The sequence below is a fragment of the Zingiber officinale genome, chromosome 4A (assembly GCF_018446385.1).
Source record: "Zingiber officinale cultivar Zhangliang chromosome 4A, Zo_v1.1, whole genome shotgun sequence".
NCBI classification, from domain to species: Eukaryota; Viridiplantae; Streptophyta; class Magnoliopsida; order Zingiberales; family Zingiberaceae; genus Zingiber; species Zingiber officinale.
The window spans coordinates 22,730,736-22,756,811 of NC_055992.1; the positions used below are offsets into that span (position 1 = coordinate 22,730,736).

At 38.0% G+C, this 26,076-nt stretch overlaps 1 long non-coding RNA gene across 1 annotated transcript; it reads left to right on the plus strand.

Annotated features, from left to right (window-relative positions):
• Positions 1-16,541: 16,541 nt before the first annotated feature.
• On the plus strand, positions 16,542-18,108 carry LOC121973205. Its single transcript, XR_006109419.1, has 4 exons — positions 16,542-17,241; positions 17,313-17,380; positions 17,483-17,564; positions 18,055-18,108. It is a non-coding gene; the product is annotated as an uncharacterized LOC121973205 (long non-coding RNA).
• Positions 18,109-26,076: the final 7,968 nt, after the last annotated feature.

The window sequence follows — 26,076 nt, forward strand, 5'->3', positions numbered from 1 at the left end:
AGTTGACAACCTTTCGTACCAAGCTCGAGGTGCTTGTTTAAGCCCATAAAGAGCTTTCTTGAGCTTGTACACGTGGTTTGGAGCTTCGGTATTCACAAACCCTGGTGGTTGTTCAACATAGACCTCTTCTTTGATGAATCCGTTTAAGAAGGCCGATTTAACGTCCATTTGATAGAGCTTGAAACCTCTATGTGCAGCAAAAGCTAGCATTAAACGAATGGACTCTAATCGTGCCACGGGAGCATAAGTCTCATCATAATCGAGGCCTTCGACTTGACTATAGCCCTTGGCTACAAGTCTCACCTTGTTCCTTACGACTTCTCCCTTTTGGTTTAACTTATTTTTGAAGACCCATTTAGTTCCAATAATGGTGGTCTTCTTAGGTCTAGGAACTAAGTCCCACACTTGGCTCCTTTCAAATTGACCTAACTCATCTTGCATAGCTATGATCCAGTCAGGATCGTGCAATGCCTCATCAACTATTTTTTGTTCAATTTCTGAGATCAAGGCGACCTCATTAGACTCATTTCTAAAGAATGATCTAGTCCTAACCCCTTGTTGGATGTCTCCCACAATCTGGTCTTGGGGATGACTAGAGGCTATCCTAGATTGCCTTGGTGTTGGCGGTGCCTCATGAATGGTCTCACTAGGCACAGGCAAATGATCAGCCTGAGCCCTTTGTTGCCTTTGCTCATCGTCATCAGAGTCAACCTCGACTCTTTCTTCATTTTGATCATTCAAACTTAGATTTCTAAATTCAAGTTGAATTTCTCCTATATCCCTTGATTGATCATTCGATTTAGGGATTTCTTCAAATGCTACATCTGAGGACTCTTCAATCAATTTAGTCCTATTGTTGTAGACTCGATAGGCTTTGCTGAAGAGAGAGTACTCGACCAGTATCCCTTCATCAGCCTTAGCCGTGAACTTTCCAAGATGATCCTTGGTGTTCAAGATAAACACCTTACAACCAAACACCCTAAGATGTTTAATTGTAGGGGGTTTCCCAAACCAAAGTTCATGAGGAGTTTTTCCTAAAAACCTATGTATCAAGACTCGGTTTTGCACATAGCAAGCTGTATTCACAGCTTCAGCCCACAAGTAGCTCGGTAGTGAGTACTCATTGAGTATGCTTCGTGCAGCCTCTTGCAAAGCTCGGTTCTTTCTCTCCACAACCCCATTTTGCTGTGGGGTCCTTGGAGTAGAGAACTCATGCCTATATCCTTTTTCTTGACAAAACTCTAAAAATCTATGGTTTTGAAATTCTCCACCATGATCACTTCTAATTGTTTTAATTGTTGTTGATTTTTCATTTTTAGTTCTTCTACAAAAAGAAATAAAAATATCTATGGTTTGATCCTTATTTTTCAAAAAGAAAGTCCATGTGTATCTAGTAAAATCATCAATAATCACTAAACAATATCTACTACCATTCAAAGAAATGACAGTACTACATTCAAACAAGTCCATATGCAGTAAATCTAAAACAGTAGAGGTACTTACAGCGCTTTTACCTTTATGAGTTGCTTTTGTTTGCTTACCCTTTTGACATGCATCACATAGTTTTGTCTTTTGGTACTTGATGCTTGGTAAGCCTCGCACTAATCCTTTATTGGCCAGCTTTTTAATATTCTTCATGTTCACATGAGCCAACCTCCTATGCCAAAGCTATGATTCTTCTTCTTTTGACATGAAACACTTAGCAGAGGCATTAGTAGCACTTTTAAAAGAAATTTGATAAATGTTATCTACTCTTGTGCCTACTAGTACCGTGTCAAGTGTGTCAATGTGTTTGACCAGACATTGACTTGAATGAAACTCAATTGTGTAACCCGTATCACACAATTGACTGACACTTAGGAGATTAAAAGTCATCCCCTTGACTAGAAGGACATTCTTGATTTGGAGGCATTCAGATATATGAATGTCTCCAACTCCTATAACCTTAAGACTACCATTGTTACCAAATGACACATTACCTCTATTTTTGTTTTGAAGGGTAGTAAAAAGTGACTTGTCCCCGGCCATGTGCTTGGAGCATCCACTATCAACAAACCAAGTTGATAGACGCTCCCCCTTGACCAATGCCTACAAGACACGAAAGATAGATGTTTTAGGTACCCAAATCTTGGGACCTAATGCATCTACAATGAAAGACTTAGGCACCCATGCCTTGGTTACACCCTTGCTAGTCTCATGAACCCTAGAAGCATGTGATCTATGAAAATGGGTTCTAGACACTAGAGAAATAAAACTTGACTCCTTGGGTTGATACCCTAACCCAGCCTTATTGTAGACTGCCCTTTAGGCATTTAGAATCATGTCTAATGTCTTGGAGCTAGTTGAGAATTTCTCAAGCATTTTCTTGAGTTTCTCAACTTCACTCTTCAAGGCTTTGTTTTCATCTTCAAGGAGCTCTAGATGTAGGTCATCAACCTCATCTTCCCTAAGAGCTCTCAAGTTCTCTACTTCATCTTTTAAAGATTTAATTTCAGTTTTTGATTTTTTTAAGCAAGGTAGACAAATATGTAATAGTCTTATAGCATTTTTCTAAGTGAGAAGAGGTTACCTCTTCATCATCCGAAGATGATGAAGCCGCGGCTGAAGTGCTTGCGTCCCCATCACTCCCGGAATCGGATTCCTCCCTTGCCATGAGTGCTAGTTGCCTTGTGCTCTTCTCCTTCTTCTCTTCCTCCGATGAGCTCGAGGAGGATTCATCCCATGTGGCTTTGAGGGCTTTCTTTTTCTTGGCCCTTTCCTCCTTCTTCTTTAGCTTTGGACACTCGCTCCGATAGTGTCCTTTCTTGCTACACTCATAGCAAGTAACGTTAGACTTATCAATATTTTGATCTACAGTTTTACCTTTGTATCTCCTGCTTCTTCTCATGATCCTCCTCACAAAATTTGTCATCTCGCTTGATGATGATCCACCTTCATCATCAGACTCGGAGGAGGATGAAGATGAAGGAATCTCTTTCTCCTTCTTCTTTTCTTTCTTTCTTCTCCCATCCTTGCTCTTTTCTCCTGCAACCAAAGCTATACCTTTCTCCTTTTGACCTTTGTTAGCAAGTTCATGAAGTTCCATTTCACAAAAGAATTCATCTAACTTTACAATTGAAAGATCCTTAGAGACCTTGTAGGCATCTACCATAGATGACCACAAGGCACTCCTCGGAAAGGCTTTTAGAGCGTACCTTACAAGATTGCGATTCTCCACGCGTTCATCCACGGAATGGAGACTATTGATGATCTCTTTGAATCTTCCATGTAGCTCACTTACTGTCTCATTTTCCCTCATGGTGAGGTTTTGGAGTTGGTTTAGGAACAAGTCTCTCTTGGCGATCCGAGAGTCCCGAGTTCCTTCTTGGAGCTCGATGAGCTTGTTCCATAGATCTTTTGCGCTCGTGAAAGGACCTACCTTGACGAGTTGGTCCTTGGCTATTCCACATTGTAAAGTGACCACTGCCTTGGCATCGGCTTGTCCTTTGCGGGTTTGCTCGGTGGACCACCTCGAGGAGTCGAGTTCCTTACCTTCTTCGTCCTTTGGAGGCGTAAATCCTTCCTTTACAGAAAACCACATGGAGATATCAGTTTTGAGATAATACTCCATGCGACTCTTCCAATATTGGAAATCTGCTCCAGGAAGATTGGTGTTGAATCCTTCCTTCATGGCCATCTTCTTGCTCCTTAGGATGTTAGTCCAGATGAAGAGCACCAGGCTCTGATACCACTTGTTGGGATCCTTTGGATGGCTAGAGAGGGGGGAGTGAATAGCCTCCACCAAAATCTTAATCTTTTCACAAAAATTCTAAGCGAGTTTGTTAGCGCAGCGGAAAATAAGCAAACAAAAAGAAATTATACGAGAAAAGAACCAAGCACCACTAACACAAGATATACGAGGGGGATAACTTGTCCCTACTCCTCGGCGTGTCCGTAAGGTGGATGAGCCCTTGATCTTCGGTAGATCACACCCCGGATGACTCCGGCTAATGAAGCTCTCCTTCTCGGTGGAGAAACCTCTCCACAAAGTCTTCGAACAGATTTAAAATGAAGCACACAAGACTTACAGATCACAGTGGCTCAAAGAAAATCGAAGTAAGCTCACAGCCACGAAGATGATGAAGACAGAGTCCAAGAACACAACAAGCTCTCAACCGAAACACACACAGCTTTTCACTTGCTTCTTGTTCTCTCCTCCTTTCCAGCATACACTACTTCTTATGTCTCTGCATTCGATCAGCCTGCACCGGATCGCTGCCAACCTGCACCGAATCCCTGCTGCAAGCTACGGCGTCGCCAATCGCTTCTCTTCCTCTTCTGATTCTCTGAGCTCACACCAATAGAACCACGATCTTCACTGGTGCCTCTGAGCTCGAACCAATCACCAGGAGTTAAGCCAATCGCCGCCTGATCACTACCAGAAACACAGCCAATCGCAACCTGTAGCCGTTGCTGCTTCAAATGTATTTGACGCAGAGAAAGCAGTGGAAAGATCCTTTGTCTCATTCCTTTGATGAGGCTTAATTTAAAACTAAGCACTGGTATGGTACCTGCAACCTGTATCTCCAAAAGACTCACAGCAGAAGGTTAAACAGAGATGGGCAAAAAGAAGTGCGAATCAGAAAATATCAGAGAAAGCGCATGCACAATGAACTTAACTGGATCGGTCGCCGGACCGATCACAGACCTGACCGATCGGACACCGATCGGTTCGATCGGGTCGATGTAGTGACGACCGATCAGATTGATGTGGATCGTCCATGGACCGATCCAACGCCCTTTTCTGCGACATTTTCTCTCCGATCGGTCTGCATCGATCAGATTACTCGATGTGCTCGATCGGTCTGACGATCGATCGATTACTCGATGTGCATCGAGTGTTTCCGATCGGTCACCGCACGATCGAAAATTTAGTCTCACTAGATCGGTCTGCGGACCGATCACCAACTAATCTGATCGGTCTGTTGACCGATCCAACGCCTATGTGATACTAGGATTGGTCCGAGAACGAGCTACCGAGCCCTCTCGACCTATCCGTCCGAGAACGAGCTCCCGAGTCCTCTCCGACCTAGTCCGGAGAACGAGCCGAGCCCTCTCCGTCGGTCCGAGAACGAGCCACCGAGCCTCTCCGATCTAGTCGAGAACGAGCTGAGCCCTCTCCGGCCCGTCCGGTCCAGAGAACGAGCTACCGAGCCCTCTCTGACCTGGTCCGAAGAACGAGCTACCGAGCCCTCTCCGACTTCGTCCGGAGAACGAGCTACCGAGCCCTCTCCGACCTAGTCCGGAGAACGAGCTACCGAGCCCTCTCCTACTTCGCGTGCCAAGTTTCCAACTTGGACTTTTCCCTTCCACATGATCAACCTTGATCAGTAATCAATCCGAGTTCAATTAACATCTGATACAAACTTAAATCAATGTCAACATCAAAACAACAGCCAGGTCAGAATGTATCAACAACCTCCACGGTCAGTGCGCAAGGTTTTAACCTTACGTTTTAATTGATTCTAAACTTCGTTCAAGTAACGAATAAAGCAATATAATGCTTCAGATTTGTGAGAAATCAAATACACATGACCAAAACGTGTGAAGTCATCAATAAATATAATGAAATAAGAACTCCCATTTCTAGCCTTCATATTCATTGGACCACAAATATCCGAATGAATTAATTATAATGGTGACTCAACCTTAATAGCCTTACCAAATGGTTTTCTAGTCGTCTTTTCAGCAAGACAATGCTCACATATAGACAAGTTAATCTTAGCATGAGTGCCCAAAAAGCCCTCCTTAGCTAATCTATTTATTCGTTCTTATCCTATATGTCCTAGCCTAGCATGCCAAATTTCATCATTAACATTAGCATTACTAGCAAGAGCAATGTTTGAAAAATAACCATCATTATTATTTGGTTGTACATCAAGAACCATAAAACCATTTGTTACATAACCATACCCAATTAACACAGAGTTAATTTGAAGTTCCTAAGGGTGTCAATTCGGGTGGGTCGGGTTGGGTCGGGTCGGATTGAGTTTTTTTTTTTTTTTACACCCAACCCGAACCCTACTCGAACTCAAGTTCAACCCAAAACACCTAAACCTGAACCCGAACCCGACCAACCCGATCAACCCGAACCCAACCCAGATAACCCAAAAATCCGATTCAAATGACTTTTTTGGACTATTTTTCCTATAATTCTTCACTTTTATTTCAATACTCTATCATTATCATACAAACGTGATATTAATATATATAAAAACATCTTAATTTTAAAAATAAAATTCAATTTAACCCCAAAAAAATTCACTAAACCCTATATTTAAGTCAACCTAGGTCAACCCGAACTCGATTCGACCCAACCCGAAAATTTTTAACTCTCCAACCCTCCAACCCGAACCCGAAAATGTCCAACCCGAACCTGATTTTTTTTTCGGGTCGACTCGGGTTGGGTCGTTGGGTCGGGTTCATTTTTGACACCCCTAGAAGTTCCACACAATGGCTATAAAAATTTACATCATAACCTAAATGAAGAAGACAAATGACGAAAACCAGATTCTGTCGAATCTCAGGAGCATACAGGACATCATGTAGAAACAGCGTACACCCACCATGTAGGTTGAGTTTGCAAGTGTCAATTCCTTTGACTTCAATTCTTGCATTATTTCCTACATATATCCATTTGTTGACAGCTGGTACCCGACGGTACTCCACATATGTAGCTCGATCACGTGCTACGTGGTTCATTGCTCCTGAATCTACAATCCACAAAGGATATAAATTAGCTAACAACATTGTACTTACAACATCATGCTCATGGAAAGAAGATAGAGATGGATCTACCTTTTTAGGCTCAGTACAATCCTGAGCAAAATGACCATTCTTGCCACAGTTGAAGCAGGTCAACTTGCTCATAGGTCTTTGTCCATATCTCTTTTCTTTCTTCTTGATTTGGTTTTTAACAGAAACAGCACTAGTCTCCTTTCTTTTTCCCTTTCCTTTCTTAAACCATCTTTTCTTATTCTTAGAACCAAAACCTTCAGCTACAAAAGATTGACCAGAAATCCTTACGGATTCAATCCTCTCTGCCTCAAGTTCAACATGGCGTGAGACATCGGTGAAAGTCTTGATACTCTCACTGTGGTCAGATTCTATTTCATCGTTTCCCAAGAATCAGGAAGGGAACGGATAACTGCTTGAACCTATTGTTCATCGGTCAACGCATGACCAACAATCTTAAGCTCTCAAATCATGTTACTCATTTCCCTGAGATGTTGGGCCATGGTAACATTCGAGTGTTTTTTACAGCTATCAAACTTAATTGTTAGCTGACGGAGCTTACTGAGACTTACTCCACTGTACTTCTCTTTAAGGGCTACCCAGACAGCATGAGCCAATGGTAATGGCTCATACTCAAATACCAAGTCATCCACCATTGAACTAATCAATATACCCTTAGCAATGGAGTCTTTCCTTTTTCATGCCTTATAGGCATCAAGGTCACGTCTGTGTTGTGTTGTAGAACCATCAGCTGGTTCTTCCATGATTTGATTTATAGCCTCTAGAATTTCTTGTTCCTCAATAACGTATTGTATCTTGAGATGCCAAATTTTGTAGTTATCCCCATATAATTTCTCACCCTTATTGAGTTCAGCTATGATGTTTTAGTTGTCTTGATCTACATAAATAAACACATTATTTATTATTTCAGTGTAATTCATATATGTACAATTATTTATTGACTCGGTGTAAATTAGAGTTAGTTTACAAAATCAAGTGATAACATTGTTTCCACTCATCATTTGTATGTTCTAATCTAATTAACATTGATCAATCATATTACACACATCTCATCTAATGAATGAATCATTATTAAAATGAACTAATCATAAAACCATTAAAAAAATTTAAAAAAAACCATTAAAAATATAAAAAACATTAAAAAAAATGAGAAAAAAATAGAAAAAACTTTAAAAAATAAAAATAATAAAAAAAATTAAAAAATAATAAAAAAACGTTAAAAACATAAAAAATATAAAAATGTAAAAAAACATTAAAAAATTTTTAAAAACAAAAAAAACGTTAAAAAATAATTAAAATAAAAAAACTTAAAAAACTTAAAAATTTTAAAATTAAAAAAAATTAAAAAGGTAAAAAAAACTAAAAAAATAAAAACACATAAAAAAATAAACAAAATAAATAAATAAATAATATATAAAAAATAAAGAAAAATGTGAAAAAGAAAAAGTAAAAAATAAATGTAGAGTTTAAATAATAATAATAATAATAATAATAATATAATAATAATAAAATAATAATAATAATAATAATATTATTATTATTATTATGTATAGTTGGTTTTGTAACTAAGGGTAATATAGTAAAATATTAAACTAGGTTATTCATTAAAACTTTCAAACAAACAAGTTTTTGTTGCATTATCTAAATTGAACCAAACAACATTTGGTTATGTTTTATTCCCCATAACCTAGGTTATACATGATAACTTAAACCAAACGTACCCTTAGGGTTATGCACTCATGACAGATGTTTACTTGTTAAATAGAGTCCCGACGAAGGCAATCTCAACTACTCCATATGAGGTATGGACTAGTAAGAAACCCCTCATATCTTATTTGAAGATATGGGGATGTCCTACTTATGTGAAGAGAATTATATTAAACAAGTTAGATGTCAAGTCTGATAAGTATTTATTTATTGGATACCCTAAGGAAAATAAGGATTACTAATTGTATCACCCCTTGGAACAAAAAGTGTTTATTTCAAGGCATGCTACCTTCCTAGAGAAAAAATTTCTCTTACAGGAAGAAAGTGGGAGTATGGTTGAACTTGATGAAGTTCAAGGAACTCTAATAAATACTAATGAGATGCCTAGTCAAGAACCACAACCGATTATAACACAACCTCTTTGTAGATCAGGTAGGACACGTAATATTCCTGAGAGATATGGATCTCTTGTAAGAGAATCGAATGATGTGTTACTCATTGACCTACTGATTACGAAAAGGCTCTGAATAGTTCAGAAAAGGATAAGTGGCTTATTGTTGGATCGAGACGCGCTAGAGGGGGGGTGAATAGCGCTCGCGGCTATTTCGTTTGATTATCGGAATCGTAAAACGTTCGTAGAGTAATTAAAGCAGCGGAAAATGTAAATAAACACAAACACAGAGACACGGTCGTTTACTTCGTTCGGAGCCTAAGGCGACTCCTACTCGAAGGCCCGCGATCCTTGATCGCTTCCGGTGGGCAACAACTATAAGCTCGATAAACGATTACAAGTTGAAGTACAATAAACAACAGTAAATAATTATACCAACGACAAAGAAATGAAGATTCGGAGCTCCTGGTCGTCGGGCACAAGTAGCAGCACTTCGGAACGTCGTTTGGAGCAGCACGTAGCACTTGAATCACTTGGAAGAAGATGGTTTGAAGCTGCTGGTCGAGACCCCTTATAAAGGGGGTTCAAGGCGCCTTATACTGTTCATTAAGGCGCCTTGAACGAGCCGAGTCACCCGCGTGGTTCAGCACTGACCTGGTCGAACTCTATCGCCTTCAGCCTATCCAAGGCGCCTTCAACCTCCGGTCAAGGCGCCTTGAACTCCATTCAAGGCGCCTTGTGTCCATGGCGCCTCCAAGCTCCATGGAGGCGCCTGGACACTGCTCATCCGAGTTCTCCTTTGTGTTTTTGGTTGCAAGTATGTTAATCCAAAATACCTGCAACACAAAGTTAACACAAACTAATAGTATGAATATGAAATTATGGCAGTCTCCGGACTGTCCGGGTCTGACTGGATTTCCAACCGGAAACCTCCTCTACGGGAAGCGTCCTCACCTACTCCACTGGAGATTTTACCATGTCGATCCTCCAGATCGTGCGGACTTTGCTCGACTCGATGCTCCGGACTTTCTTGAACATCCGCTTCAGACTTTCACAGTTCGCGACACGGGACTTTCCACCTAGGGTTACCACCCCTAGGACTTTGCCTGAAGCCATCGACCAAGGCTTTCCGCACAGGGTTACCACCCCTATGACCTAGGGTTACCACCCCTAGGGTTTTACCTTGCCTAACCAGCTTAGGACTTTCTGAAACACTCAGCGTCAGAAAACAAAGCACCTTAACTTTGAATCCTTTGCCATTATCAAAACTTAGGTTCGATCGTCGGATGCTTCCCGCACCATCAATCTCCCCCTTTTTTATTATGGCAATACGTAATTCAAAGTTAAGAAAAAAAACAACATATGCATAAAGTAAACTAAGCTTAAGTAAATAAACTTCAAATGCAATAACAGTTAAGCTGGAAACTTGGTAATATTAGACTCCCCCTTAATAAAAGCCCTCCTTTTATTAATTACTTTGAGTTTTCTTTTAACTTTAATTTACCTACTCTCCCCCTTTGCCATATATCAAAAATAAACCAGTTTGAAAGTGGATTTGTATTTTTCTGAAGGAAAATTTTCAAAGAAGGATAACAACACATTTTTTTCTTAGATTGCCAAATTTGAAAATACTTAGCTATATATTTAGCTTCGAAATGATTTGTATTGAGAAAATATTTTGCCAAATAACTAAGTTTAGAGTACAATCTAACTAAGTCTAGTTAAAATAGTCTTAAAACTAACTAAGTTTGAAAATATGAGTATTTGAATTTTCAATAAAGGGATTTGCTTAGAAGTTATATGAGGTCACTTGAAAACTTTAAAACGTTATAAAAAGTTGACTAGATTTGAAAATATTTGAATACTCAATTACATGGACAAGTTTTGAAAAACTGTAATTAAGTTTTGAATATGCATTTTGAAGAAACTTTGATATATAAAAAAAATATTTAGTTTTAGGACACAGGGAGTAGCAGTAGATTGTTTTCTAGTCCAAGCATGAGTCAAATTAAATTACTGAGTTTAATTTGATTAAGTATCAGAGCCTTAAAATAATCAGGTAAAGTAATTTGATTAGAACCTTAAAACAAATTGAAACACACTTTTCCCAATTGTCTAACCTTTAGCTACTTGCTGATTGCCTAGAGGGCAGTAGCTTTCACATGGTTAGTCAAGTTGAGTTAATTTGATCCAGGTAGACTTGACTAGAGCTGGAGAACTTAACTTGATTAATGTTTATTGCATATTTAACGCCCAGACTCATATTGATGCACAGATATAAGCATTCTTGAGTCCAGGCAATACCCTATGCATCTCACGCCTTTCTAAGTTTTTCAAAACACAAGCAAGGTATCCCTAGGTGATTGTGAGATGCTCTGGCTTTAATCTAGGGGTACATGATATCTAGGGGAAACCTAGGCTAAATCCAAATTTTAAAAATCTAACAAAATTGGAGTTTTGAAAACTGTTTTTCCTAGAATTTTTAAAAGCAAATGATAACCAAAAAAAATTGTCTATTCTACCCAACACATTCCTATTTGTCTTCTAAGTGAGCTGAACTCAAGTTCAGGTAAGGGTTTTGTGAAGATGTCAGCTAGATTTGATTTTGACTCAACATAGTTGAGTATAATATCACCCTTAGCTACATGATCCCTTACAAAATGGTGCTTTACTTCTATATGTTTAGTCCTTGAGTGATGAATTGGGTTTTTTGTTAAATTTATGGAACTTATATTATCAATTGAGATTTTTGTGTTATGATAGTTCAGTTGATAGTCTTTAAGAGTGTGCATCATCCATAGCAATTGAGATGTGCATTCACCTAAGGCTATGTATTCAGCTTCAGTGGTAGATAAAGCAACACAATGTTGCTTTCTACTTGACCAACTTACTAGGCATTGTCCTAGAAATTGACAACTACCACTTGTGCTTTTTCTATCTAACTTGCATCCGGCGTAATCCGAGTCAGAATAGCCAAGAAGGTCAAAGGTGCAAGTTCTAGGGTACCAGAGTCCTATATTTAGAGTACCTTTAATGTACCTAAGTATTCTTTTAACATAGGTTAAATGTGACTCTTTTGCACAAGATTGGTATCTTGCACACATACCAACTGCAAATAATATGTCGGGTCGGCTTGCAGTTAGGTAAAGCAGGCTTCCTATGGCACTCCTATAGTACTTTGGATCTACTGGTTTTCCTTCAGGGTCAGAGTCTATGTTAATGTTGGTTGCCATTGGTGTATTTATTATTTTTGAATTTTCCATGCAGAATTTTTTAATTAATTCCTTTGCATATTTAGTTTGATAAATATATATTCCATCTTTAGTTTGTTTTATTTGTAAGCCTAAGAAAAAATTAAGTTCACCAACCATACTCATTTCGAATTCATTTTCCATTAATTTAATAAATTCTTTTAAAAATTTAGAGTTATTTGATCCAAAAATTATATCATCAACATAGATTTGAGCTATGAAGATGTCTTTGTCTACAGTTTTTACAAATAGAGTTGGATCTATTTGACCTTGGTTGAAACCTTTGGATATTAAGTGATTTGACAATCGTTCATACCATGCCCTAGGGGCTTGTTTAAGTCCGTACAAGGCCTTTTTTAACCTAAATACATGATTAGGATATCCTAAGTCCTCAAATCCTGGGGGTTGGCTTACATATACTTCCTCCTTAATAAATCCATTTAAGAATGCTGACTTGACATCCATTTGGTATAGTTTAAATCCTTTGTTTGCTGCATAGGCTAACAACATTCTAATGGATTCTAGTCTAGCTACTGGGGCATAGGTTTCATCATAGTCCAAACCTTCAACTTGGCTGAATCCTTTAGCTACAAGCCTAGCCTTATTTCTAATTATTTCGCCTTGATCATCTAGCTTGTTTCTAAATACCCATTTTGTATCGATTATTGACTTATTTGAGGGTTTAGATACAAGTTCCCAGACTTGATTTCTCTCAAATTGGGCTAACTCTTCCTGCATAGCTATGATCCAGTCCGGGTCAGGTAGTGCTTCTTCTATTGTTTTTGGTTCGATTTTAGAAATTAGGGCAATTTGACTGTGAATTCTGTAGGAGGATCTAGTTCTTACCCCTAGATTTGGATCACCCAAAATTTGATCAGATGGGTGAGAGGTACTGACCCTAGTTGGTCTGATAAGTGGGTCAGGGGCTGGTTCCTCTGGTATATTAAGATTTGGTTGAATTTCATCATCTTCTATATTTCTTGGGTCAACTTCAACATTCGCATTTATATTTGGTAGATTATATTCTTCATCAAATATTAAATTAGTTGTTTCTTCAACTTTTAGGGTGTTTTGATTGTAGACTCTATAGGCTCGACTGTTTGAGGAATATCCTAAAAATATTCCTTTGTTAGATTTGGGTGTGAATTTTCTTAAATAATCTTTAGTATTTAAAATGTGAACTTTACATCCAAATACTTTTAAATAATTTAAGTTAGAAATTTTATGATAATATAGTTCATAAGGGGTTTTCTTGTGAAATTTGTTGATCAAGATTCGATTTTGAATATGATTTGCAGTATTTATTGCTTCTGCCCAAAATTGGTGATTTAAATTATATTCATTTAACATGGTTCTAACTTCTTGTAGAGTTCTATTTTTCGTTCCACGACCATTTTGTTGGGGGTTCTAGGACATGAAAATTCATGTTGATATCCATTATTTTTACAAAATTGGGTAAATTTATGATTTTCAAATTCTCCTCCGTGATCACTTCTTATTCTTTTAATTTTAGTATCTTTTTTCATTTTCTATTAATTTACATAAAGTGTTAAATATTTCATAGGTTTCATCTTTAGTTTTTAGGAATTTTACCCATGAAAATCTAGAGTAGTCATCAATTATTACTAAGCAATACTGGTTCTTGCTTAGTGACTTAGCTCCATGTGAATCAAATAGGTCAAGGTGAAGGAGCTCAAGTAAGGAGCTGGTTCTTTCAAGATTTGTTGATTTGTGTGTTGACTTAGTTTGTTTTCCCTGTTGACACGCATTACAGATAGAATTTTCAATGAATTTTAGTTTTGGTAAACCTTTAACTAAACCATTATGACTCATTTTTGAAATGAGTCTAGTGTGAGTGTGACACAATCTTCTGTGCCACAAATCAGTTTCCTCTTCTTGTGTTAGAAAACACCTTTTTGAGGATGTCGGTAGATTAATTGAATACATATTATTTATCCTAAGTCCCTTAAGTAAGATTTCAGGATTTTCAATGTTTTTAACTAAACACCTGGTTTTGTCAAAAGTTACTAAGTATCCGCTATCACACAATTGACTTATACTTAATAAATTAAACTTGAAATTTTCAACTAAAAGGACTTTTCGAATGATAAAATCGGAGTTGAGTTCGATATTACCTCTTCCGATTACCTTGAGTTGACCTTCGTTACCGAATGCAATTGATCCTAAGTTCTTGTACGTTAGTTTAGTAAACTTCAATTTATCTCCAGTCATGTGTCTGGAGCAGCCACTATCCAACATCCATTGATCCAATTCCTACATAGTAAGTGGTTGAATTGTTTTAATGGATTTCACGATAGTTAAATTGAAGTAAACTTGTTAGAGATAAATTTTTGAAAGAGTTTTGAATAATTTTGAAATTTAGTTTAATTTCGAGATTTTAGTTTAAAATAATTTTGAAATTTGATTTTAAAATAATTTTGAAATTTAAGTTTTTAAATTAAGTTTGAATTTTAAGTTTAAAATAATTTTAAAATTTAAGTTTAAAATAATTTTTAAGTTTTTAAAATAATTTTGAAATTTAAGTTTTGAAATAATTTTGAAATTTAAGTTTAAAATAATTTTTAAGTTTTTAAAATAATTTTGAAATTAAAGTTTAAAATAATTTTGAAGTTTAAGTTTTTAAAATAATTTTGAAATTTAAGTTTTTAAAATAATTTTGAAATTTAAGTTTAAAATAATTTTGAAGTTTAATTTTTTTTTTAAAATAATTTTGAAATTTAAGTTTAAAATAATTTTGAAGTTTAAGTTTTTAAAATAATTTTGAAATTTAAGTTTAAAATAATTTTTAAGTTTTTAAAATAATTTTGAAATTTAAGTTTTTTAATTTTGAAGTTTAAGTTTTTAAAATAATTTTGAAATTTAAGTTTTTAAAATAATTTTGAAATTTGAGTTTTTAAAATAATTTTGAAATTTAAGTTTAAAATAATTTTGAAGTTTAAGTTTTTAAAATAATTTTGAAATTTAAGTTTTTAAAATAATTTTGAAATTTAAGTTTTTTAAAATAATTTTGAAATTTAAGTTTTTAAAATAATTTTGAAATTTAAGTTTTTTAAAATAATTTTGAAATTTAAATTTTTTAAAATAATTTTGAAATTTAAGTTTAAAATAATTTTGAAGTTTAAGTTTTTAAAATAATTTTGAAGTTTAAGTTTTTAAAATAATTTTGAAATTTAAGTTTTTAAAATAATTTTTAACTTTTTTTTTTATTAAAATAATTTTGTAAATAATTTTGAAATTGAGTTTTCAAAAGATTTTTTTTTTTTTTAAAGATTTTGAAATTAAGTTTTAAAAGATTTTTGAAAGGATTTTGAAATTAAGTTTAATTTTGAAATTTAGTTTTAAAATAATTTTGAAATTTGATTTAAAATAATTTTGAATTTTAATTTTAAATTTCTTAATCATCTCACCCGACCTAGATTTTCAATCAGGGAATCCTATAATTGTTGTGAGATAATTCAATTTTAAGGTTTGGGTTAACTTTGTGTTAGATTCAGGTTTAGCTTTGGGTTCAACAAGTAAGCATTCTTTGGATAAACTTCTGGGCTATGGTGAGTCACAAGGAACTCATTAAAGTAACCATGCCTTCGAGGTTTTCCAAATAGTCCTACCCATTGAGCTTAGTACTAAACCTTGGTCTAACTAGTTAGGATCCATTTAAGGGTAGCTTCGGTCAGTTCCACTTGGCCAAATGCACCAGGTCGAAGTCATATCTGTTGGATCGAGACGCGCTAGAGGGGGGGGTGAATAGCGCTCGCGGCTATTATAACGACCCAGCCCTTTTGGCCTCTTGGGCGGCCCTTGTGGCGGCCCAACTGGCGGCCCTTATGTCGTCGACGACCCGTGCGGTTACTCACTAGGACTTTCCACCCCCGGCAGTTGCCTCCCCGAGATTCGAACTCTAGACCTCGAGGCTTAAGTACTAGAGTTTATGAATCGGTAACCAAGTGAGATGACGACCGACGACCCTTGGGCGTGTCGTTACTCACTAGGACTTTCCACCTGGCGTGGATTTTGTCTCCCGAGTTGAACTCTAAACCTCCGGGCGTAAGGATGAATCCTGACGGAAGGCCGCCACAAGGGCCGCCCAAGAGGCCAAAGGGTCGGGTCGTTACAGCTATTTCTGTAAAATACAGCACCCAAATAATATCTAAATAATAAGGTTATTGGACAAATAATCTTATTGGAATTTTTAGGAGTTTTTAGGAATTTTCTGGGATTTAATCGGAGCTCGTATGACGTATTTTAAGGGGATCAATTATTAGGTTTAGAGAAAGCCTATTTGGAATACCCAAAGATGGGAGTTGATTGAGGAATAAACTTAAGTTTTGATTTATCTAAACCTAAGTTTAAATTTATAAACTCTTTCCTATTTAATTCGGCCCTTACCCGAGCCCTAAAAACTCTCCACGCCGAAGCCTCCTATATCCCGATCACCTCTCCCCCTTGCGGCACCGAATCCCTTTCTTTTTCCCCATCTCGCCGATTCCCTTTCTCCCCTTCGCTTCCTCGCGCCACCATCCGAGGCCCGCAACGGCGTCGGCCGATCGCCGGCCTCGCTTCCCCCCCCGGCAGATCGTCCCTCTCCCAACTACTCTGCATCGCCGAACTCCTTCTCCCGAGTCCTCACCTCGCGATCCGCCGCACCATTGCCGATCACGACGGACCGCAGTCTCCTCTCTGCCCTCCTTCTCACGCGAGCACCACAGCGTCGCCTCCTCTTCTCCTCCCGGACATAGAAGCTCGCCGGAAAGGAAATCGAGCCACCTTTGTTTCCTGCCCGCAGATCTGTGCCGCCTTGCCGTTGTCGATGGGAAGGGGGAGCCATTCGGTGGCTTTGTCACACCCACATCTCAAGCGTTAGCATCTGCTGGGAGCTCAACTAGGTGGTGCCGTTGTTGTCCAGTGCGTTGGAGCACTCGATCGGTTGTAGACAAGAGGAGGAACCCGATAAACCCGATCGCTCCAGGGCCTTATCTCATCCTCTTCATCCGATCTATAGTAGAGAATTGTGTTTCCCCCATGAATGTATTCTGACTCCTTCACCGAGCAGTTGTGGAACTATAGATCTGATCTGAGGTAAGATCTGTGTGGGTTCTGGTTAATCAACAAGTTGGTTGGATACTAATCTAATGATTTGTTGTGGTTAGTTGGCGGATCCATTTACTCACAGCAGCATTCGGTTGCTTCATTGAAAGGTTGAAGATCTAGTTTGAGGGTAAGATCTCTAACTTAAAAGGGTATTGATTAGAAAGTTGGTTTAATTTCATATGTGGAGTGGCTTTATTATGGTTATTTGGGGTTATTATTTTGGAGGCAGTGGCTTCGCTCTTCACATCGCCGATGGTTTGTGGCTGACTCCGTTTGATCCGTGTCAATTTCTGGCTGCTGAAGAAGAAGAGGTAAGAGGATTGGAATGGAGAAATTAGTAGATTGTTTGGATGTTTTCTTTATCTAGTTAGTTGGATGCTTAATTGTTGCTAACCCGTAGAAGTATGGATGGGTTGTACATATTATATGATTAAGGGAGATTTGATTCTTGGTGGTGATGGATTGAGAATCTGTTGAGGCTTGGTTTTGGAATAGGGATGATTTATGTATAAATCTAATCTTGTGAGGGAGTTATGGATTTATTTGATAAGTATCAGATTTGGGATTTTAATAATCTGTTGATAACAGAGATTCAATTTAATTAATGGATGATCTAAATTGATTTAATCAATTGAATGGATTAAACTATGGTTGACATTGGGTTGGATCTTATTGGATCTATAAAGGAAATAATTGAGGTTAATCATTTCGATTAGGGTATCCACTAGTTAGTTTGGGTTTTGGGGTTTAGCCGGATATTACATGTGTGATTAGCTAAATTGTACATCATGTGATTTGCAGGATTTTGATCCGAGATGAGCGTCTCGACGTGAGATCGTTTGGCACGATCGACACATAAGGCGGGTACTTCTTGCTTTATCTCTTTAGTATTTTGATCCTAGTGCATGAGCTTTATGTTCAGATAGTTGTTGTATCTATCTTGACTCCACTCTTATTCTTCCTTTCCACTCGATCTTTGAGCTACTCGTTTCTGTATCTATACAGTCTCTCGTTGCTATTCATGATATTTAGCAGATACTATAGTACTAGGTATTGGATACCAGATACCAGACATTAGATAGTAGATATTGGATATATGGACACCTGATACCATGTTTACCTGCCTTGATTACTGTTTATTTACACACCTTGCTGAGCATGCTGGCTTCATGTAGCATACTTTTTGTTTATATGGATACTAGATGCCATGCTTACTTGCTTATTATTGTTTATTTATGCTTAGTATTGAGCATGTGGATTGCATACCTGATTTCTGTTATATATATATGATGATATTGCATTATTCGCATCATGTCATTGCATGCATAGCCGACGGCTCCCTTGTGGTTGAGGCAGTCGTTGGCCTGGGCCCTCGGCCACTCATGGGTAGTGGTAGCTTGGGCGGCCGCTTGTCTGTCGTGCCCCCACTCGCACACTCATGGGTAGTGTTTCTGAGTCATGGGCAGGGACCCGTCAGACGTAGCTATTCCTACTATGCCTCGGCCACTCGAGTAGTGGTAGGAGTGGTGTCTGATCATCATTGTCCGCCTCTCGTCCATCTGGGGTCATGGACTTGAGGGGTGAGTGACCATCCGTGCATCTGTTATTATTATTATACCGACATCGTTGTTTACTTATCTTTGTTGTTGCTTATCTATCGCTAGATTATCTTCTTGTTGTTTATTATCTTTATTATGCTTACATAGGTTGAGATTTATACCGTGATATGTGTTTAGACACTTACTTACTTATGACCATATATACCTCACATGATACCATGTAGTTATGAGCAGTACTGTAGCAGGACTTTGCTACATCTACCTTCCCTTACTAGCCTAGGATATGGTTTCAGGTATGGACACTTATTATGATATCACTGTAGTATCTGCCGTTTCTATACGAGACTGTATACCTTTGCATCTTTAATTCTTTACTTTACTCATGCACTATCTGTCTATTACCCGCTGAGTCTTTATACTCACCACCCCGTATATTGGTAATTTCACCAGGTAGCAGGTAAAGGATTTATGGAGTCGCCTGGAGATCCTGTCCGCCAGTTCCACGTCACATTCGAGGACGACCTTACGATTTCGGTATTTCTTACGTTATTTGTATTTTGGGTTTTGTACTTGTTTATGTATTTGTATTCTATTGTATTTGGTCTGATATTCTTGTGTCAAGCCGAGCCGGCTCGCAGTTAGTTGATTTGTGTTTTGTGATCGTTGTTTGTGATTTCCGCTGCGTTGATTTTTAGTACAGCCGTGTGGGGGCTGATTCATATATTTATATAACTGCGTGGTTATGCTTATTTCTGTTCCAGCCGAGTGGGCTGGTTATATAACTGCGTGGTTGTGTTGATATATTCCAGCCGTATGTGGCTGATGTATATTATATGTATGTATGCCTCAGATTGTCACCCGTACAGGGGAGATGCTACCGAAATTTTTCGGTACGGTCTCCTCTGGGGCGTGACAATTTATTGGTATCAGAGCGACCTTGCGACCGTGAGTGCGCCTGTGGTTGGAGCACCCAGGGCACCACCTAGCGAGGGAGATTCTGGGATTTGTTTGTGGTGTGATTTGTGGTTACACAACGAGGACGTTGTGTCTTTAAGTGGGGGTGATTGTAATACCCCGGTTCTGAGATTCTGATTAAGTATGGCTTAAAGGGTTATATGGTACTATCCATATCACCAAGGTGCACCTTCCTTTTCGGAAGCCCAAACTTAAGAACTCCAAAGTTAAGCGTGCTTGACTTGGAGAAATCTGAGGATGGGTGACCTCCTGGGAAGTTTTCCAGGGTGCGTGCGAGTGAGGACAAAGCACGCTGAAAGGACTTCCGGTGGTTTGTGGAGTTAGTCATCAACCCGATGGGCAATTCAGGTAGCGTTCCCAGTTCGGTTCGGGTGGGGTCCGCCCGAGCCGGGGCGTTACAATTTCGTTCGATTCGGAAAACACTCGAGTAATTAAAACGCAGCGGAAAATGTAAATAAACACAAACACAGAGACACGGTCGTTTACTTCGTTCGGAGCCTAAGGCGACTCCTACTCGAAGGCCCGCGATCCTTGATCGCTTCCGGTGGGCAACAACTATAAGCTCGATAAAATATTACAAGTTGAAGTACAATAAACGACAGTAAATAATTATACCAACGACAAAGAAATGAAGATTCGGAGCTCCTGGTCGTCGGGCACAAGTAGCAGCACTTCGGAACGTCGTTTGGAGCTGCACGTAGCACTTGAATCACTTGGAAGAAGATGTTTGAAGCTGCTGGTCGAGACCCCTTATAAAGGGGGTTCAAGGCGCCTTATACTGTTCACCAAGGCGCCTTGAACGAGCCGAGTCACCCGCGTGGATCAGCACTGACCTGGTCGAACTCTATCTGGTTTAAGGCGCCTTGACCTATCAAGGCGCCTTGACCTCGGTCAGCGCCTTGAACTCCATTCAAGCGCCTCGGGCCTTTTTAGGCGCCAAGCTCAAAGGCGCCTCGGACACTGTTCATCCGAGTTCTTCTTTGTGTTTTGGTACCTGCAAGTATGTTAATCCAAAATACCGCAACACAAAGTTAACACAAAATAATAGTATGAATATGAAATTATGAGAGTCTCCGGACTGTCCGGGTCTGACTTGGGGTTTCCGACCCCTCTACGGGAACGCGTCCTCACCTACTCCACTCAGGAGATTTACATTGCCGATCGATCCTCCGGATCGTGGACTTTTCGACTCGATGCTTCGGACTTTCTCGAACATCCGCTTCACCGATTCGGACTTTCACTGATCGCGACACGGGACTTTTCACCTAGGGTTACCACCCTAGGACTTTTGCCTGAAGCCAAGACTTCCCGCATAGGGTTACCACCCCTATGACCTAGGGTTACCACCCCTAGGGTTTTCCTTTGCCCACCTAGGACTTTTCTCCACCTAGGGTTACCACCCCTAGGACCTAGGGTTACCACCCCTAGGGTTTTTCAACCTAGCTGCACTTGGACTTTTCCTAAAATACTCATTCAACATGTTAGATCACAACACACCTTAACTTTGAATCCTTTGCCATTATCAAAACTCAGGTTCGATCGTTAGATGCTTCCCGCACCAACAATCTCCCCCTTTTTGATTATGGCAACAAGAAATTCAAAGTTAAGAAAAAAACATGCGATAACAAATAGATGCATTAAGTTTTAACCAAGCTTAAGTAAGTAAACTTTAAATGCAAGCATAGTTAAGCTGGAAACTTTTAACTTTGTAATACTAAACTCCCCTTAATAAAAGCCCTCCTTTTTGTTTTTTGAATTTTCCTACTTTTGAATTTTCTTACTCTCCCCCTTTGCCATATATCAAAATATACCAGTGTGAAAGAAGTTTGAATTTTTCAGAAGAGCAAGTTAGTTTGATGCTTAACTTTTTAAAAAGGGATAAGAGTAGACAAGATTTGAAAATTTATCACCTTTTTAAAAAAATCTGAAAATTTTAAACACTAGTAATACTTAGAAAAATTTGAAATAGCTTTTATAACACTTAGCTTTGTTATAATTAATTTTCATTGTTTAACTTTTTGCTAAGTGAAATAAAAATTAAAAAATAAGAATTTTTCTTTTGAAACATTGACTTAGCTTTTAATTTTCATTGTTATAGAAATCACTTAGCTAAGCCTTTTGCAAACTTGACTTTTGAAGGAGTCTTCAAGGGTGATTTTGAAAAGATGTAAAAGTTAGAAAATGTAGCTAAAGTTTTAAGTATTTTAGCTTAAAAACATTCTCAAGTTTGAAAGATATTTAGTTTAAAGTCTTTTGTTAGCAAAGAGGGAGTAGCTAAATGTTTAGTTAAGTTAAATTCAGTTTGTCGTTAAGTCCAAGTATGAGTCAAGTTAATTAAATTTTAAATTTGATTTGATTAGGTATCAGAGCCCTAAATTACAAGCATGCTAAATCTAAATATTTCTATTTGAAAAGTTTTTTCAAAAGATATTTAATTAAATTTGAAAAGCTCTTCAATAGAAACTTGATAATTAGTTTGACTCCGTTCACTCCCCCTTAACTAATGCAAACATGAATCCCTATAATGAGTCCTAGAGTCCTAGAGTCCAAAAATATAAGGGGTCTTTTATATTTTGTTGAATTTTTCATCTCACCCATTCTAGGTTTTCAGACATGTTTGGCGTATGAGTAAGTGTCAGATAACATAAACTTTGTCAATTAAGATTATTGAAAATATAAGTTTGAATTTCAAATTAGTAAATATTAAACTTGAAGACTATAGTGAAAATTAATTGGAGTTAACATTTGCAGTCATAATATGTTTTGAGAAGAAAAGATTTTTAAACCCTTTTAATATTTTGAAATTAATTGAATAATATTCTGAAATTAATTGATTAATATTTTGAAAAAGTTTAAATGATTTTGGAATGATTTTTCAAAGATTTTGAAATAATTTTAAAATGATTTAGAAATGATTTTTCAAAGATTTTTGAAATTAAGTTTAAAATGATTTTGAAAAGATTTTAAATTGATTTTGAAAGATTTTAAATTGATTTTGAAATAATTTTGAAAGATTTTTGAAATAGATTTTTAAAAGATTTTTGAAATGATTTTTAAATAATTTTGAAATTGATTTTCAAAAAGTTTTTGAAATGATTTTTAAATAATTTTGAAATTGATTTTCAAAAGTTTTTTGAAATGATTTTTAAATAATTTTGAAATTGAGTTTTGAAAAGATTTTTAAATAATTTTGAAATTGAGTTTTGAAATGTTTTTTTTTTTTAAATAATTTTGAAAAGTTTTTTAAATAATTTTGAAAAAATTTTAAATAATTTTGAAAAGTCTTAATTTTAAATTTCTTAATCATCTCACCCGACCTAAATTTTCAATCAGGGAATCCTATAATTGTTGTGAGATGAATTATAATTCAATTTTAAGGTTTGGGTTAACTTTGTGTTAGATTCAGGTTTAGCTTTGGGTTCAACAAGTAAGCATTCTTTGGATAAACTTCTGGGCTATGGTGAGTCACAAGGAACTCATTAAAGTAACCATGCCTTCGAGGTTTTCCAAATAGTCCTACCCATTGAGCTTAGTGCTAAACCTTGGTCTAACTAGTTAGGATCCATTTAAGGGTAGCTTCGGTCAGTTCCACTTGGCCAAATGCACCAGGTCGAAGTCATATCTTCCTAGACATGCGATGCCCAAGCTTCCCTAACGTACTATCATCCAAAAACTTCACCGGTACTGTGGTTAAAGTTAAACTCAGCCCTTTTTAAATTATCCTTAATTACCCTGCCGGGTAATCTACTCTTGTTTTACCCATTTCGGGTAAATTAGGTTCAGTTACCCTGTCGGGTAGTTCAGTTGGAGGTGCCAGCTAGTTTGGATCCACCATCTATTTTTGAATTTAAAATTTCGAATTTAGAATTTCGAATTTGATTTAGAATTTCGAATTTTTTATTTAGAATTTCGAATTTAGAATTTCCAATTTAAATTAAATTTGAATTTTGAATTTGAATTTTTGATTTAGAATTTAGAATTTCGAATTTAGAATTTCGAATTTGATTTAGAATTTAGAATTTTTTATTTAGAATTTCGAACTTAGAATTTTGAATTTAAATTAAATTTGAATTTTGAATTTGATTTATTAAAATTGTTTTCCTTCTTGCTCCCCCTGGATCATAGCCTCGATATGGTCTATCGAGGTAGTGGACCTGATCCTTGGGGACCCAATACTGTCCAAGTCCAATTTGATTAACTAGGTTGGACTTGGGGACCCATGCTTGAATTATGTTCCTTTTATTTCTATTTACCAACGACAGATATGATCTATATTTAGTTTTCGGCTTGAATCCAAGTCCGGATTTGTTGTAAACGGCACGCTGTTTTCCAAGAATCAGATCCAAATTTTTGGAACCCAACGTAAAGCGTTCTAACGTATCCTTGAGTTCTTTAATTTGAGTTTTCAAATTGGAATTTTCTTCCTCAAGTTGTTGGACTTGAGTTGAATTTCCAACTTGAACTGACTCAGTTAAAGAACTCGAGTCAGTCGCTTCCTTAAGGGCTATTACTTCCTTTTGGAGCGACCTAACCCGGATGTTAGATTTAGCCAATTTTTTAAGCAAATAAGGAACTAAATTTCTTAAGTCATCTACTTGAGTTTCGGCGAGAAAAGAACTTACAGTGGGGATCGGGCCTTCGGAAACGGATGCGGATCCGTGGCTTCGCTCGGACTCTGTTTCTGACTCGTTCTCGGCTTCGGACTCGAGTTCGGACTCGATTTCGTCAATTATGTTAGCCTTGGTGTCGTCAATGCCTTCATGGAGTTCGATGAGCTTTTCCCAGAGCTCCTTTGCAGAGGAGAACGGGCCAACTCTGTTGAGTTCTTCCTTGGTAAGACCACACTGGAGGGTGCAGGTAGCTTTGGCGTCGGCTTCAACCTTTTTTATTAAAGAGGCGTCCCACTTCTCGCAGGGTGTAGTTTTGCCGTCGTCATCGATTGGCAGTTTCAGTCCCGTCTTTATGATCATCCACGTTTCGAATTGTATCTTTAGATACGTTTCCATTCTTCCCTTCCAGTAGCCAAAATCCTCTCCGGAGAATAGCGGGGGACGTACAGTGCTGAAACCCTCTTGTTGGGCCATTTATAATATGTAACAAAAGAAAACAACAAAATATGTTCCAAGACTGAGTCTTGGATTAGTAGTGCTGGAATAAAGAATAATAAAGACGAACTCGGTGGTGTTGCACCTACTCGAGCAAAAATAAAAGCAATTAGAATATAGCTATAAGGCTAAATTCTAATTCGACTCAGAAAAAAACTGCGAAAAATTTGTTTTGAAGGTGGTTGCACCAATTCAAAGCGACCCCGCTCTGATCGAGACGCGCTAGAGGGGGGTGAATAGCGCTCGCGGCTATTTCGTTCGATTCGGAAAACACTCGAGTAATTAACGGAAAATGTAAATAAACACAAACAGAGACACGGTCGTTTACTTCGTTCGGAGCCTAAGGCGACTCCTACTCGAAGGCCCGCGATCCTTGATCGCTTCCGGTGAGCAACAACTATAAGCTCGATAAAAGATTACAAGTTGAAGTACAATAAGCGACGGTAAATAATTATACCAATGACAAAGAAATGAAGATTCGGAGCTCCCGGTCGTCGGGCACAAGTAGCAGACTTCGGAACGTCGTTTGGAGCAACACGTAGCACTTGAATCACTTGGAAGAAGATGTTTGAAGCTGGTCGAGACCCCTTATAAAGGGGTTCAAGGCGCCTTATACTGCTCACCAAGGCGCCTTGAATGACCGCGTGGATCAGCACGACCTGGTCGAACTCTATCTGGTTTAAGGCACCTTCACCTATCCAAGGCGCCTTCAACCGTCCAAGGCGCCTTGAACTCCATTCAAGCGCCTCGATCTTGCTTGTTGGCCTTTTCTGGCTGCGCCTCAAGCTCCATGGGCGCCTCGGATTCATCCGAGTTCTTCTTTGTGTTTTGGTACCTGCAAGTATGTTAATCCAAAATACCTGCAACACAAAGTTAACACAAAATAATAGTATGAATATGAAATTATGGCGGTCTCGGGTCTGATTTCTGGAAACCTAGGTCGAAGCGCCTCTGTTCCTCTACGGGGCAGTCCTCACCTACTCCACTGGAGATTTGTTGCCGACGATCCTCGGATCACTGGACTTTGCTCAACTCGATGCTTCGGACTTTCTGTTGAACATCCGCTTCACCGGCCATTCAGACTTTCACGGATCGCGACACCGGGACTTTTCACCTAGGGTTACCACCCCTAGGACTTTTGCGCCATCGACCCGCCAAGACTTTCCGCATAGGGTTACCACCCC